Source organism: Myotis brandtii, unplaced genomic scaffold (assembly GCF_000412655.1).
Source record: "Myotis brandtii unplaced genomic scaffold, ASM41265v1 scaffold4, whole genome shotgun sequence".
In the NCBI taxonomy this organism is placed as follows: domain Eukaryota; kingdom Metazoa; phylum Chordata; class Mammalia; order Chiroptera; family Vespertilionidae; genus Myotis; species Myotis brandtii.
Genome location: NW_005365371.1, coordinates 7,499,642 through 7,500,477, shown reverse-complemented (window position 1 = coordinate 7,500,477; position 836 = coordinate 7,499,642).

Here is an 836-nt window from a genome sequence, read left to right as displayed (position 1 = left end):
TGTGGCCGCAACCAAGGTACATGCCCTTGACCGGAATCGAACCTGGGACCCTTGAGTCCGCAGGCCGATGCTCTATCCACTGAGCCAAACCGGTTAGGGCAATTAATTCCCTTCTAATATGCACGAATTTCGTGCACCAGGCTACTAGTTTGAAATAAAAGTCCAGGTAGACATATGCAAAAGACACGATATAAAGCGGTTTATTTCTAATTATTCAGAGAACTGGAAGAAAACAGCAGTGCACTTGAAAGGGATTAGAAGAACCAACTTTCAGTGATAAAATAAGTAAGTCATGGGGATGTAATGTACAGCACAGGTAATATCTACATATATAAAACCCTAATATGCAAATAGACCGAACAGCAGAACAACCAAACAACCGTGCGCAGACCACTAGGGGGCACGTGCGAAACATGGCAGGCGTTGGCAGCAGGTGGCAGAGTGCAGAACATGGCAGGCATTGGCCACAGTGAGATGGTGGAACAGGTGAGCAGGGGCGCAAGACCAAGGGCATTGGTTGCTGTCTTTGGGGCAAACCTCTGATGGTTACTGAAAATTTTTTGCTCTTGCGCGCCACGGTCCTGCCCGGCACTTGTACCTGCTGCCAGCACCAGCCCCACTCACACCCGCTGCCGGCGCTGGAGCCGCCGCTCGCACCTGCTGCCAGTGCCCTGCACTGGCCCTGATTGCTAGGCGCTGTCAGCAGGTGCAAGTGGCAGCTACCAGCCCCAATCACCCCTCAAGGCTTCTCCACCTACCCCTGCTTGCACCCGCTACAGGCACCAGCCCCTGCATGTCATCAGCTGGTGAGAGCAGGGCCTGCAGGAGCAGGGCTG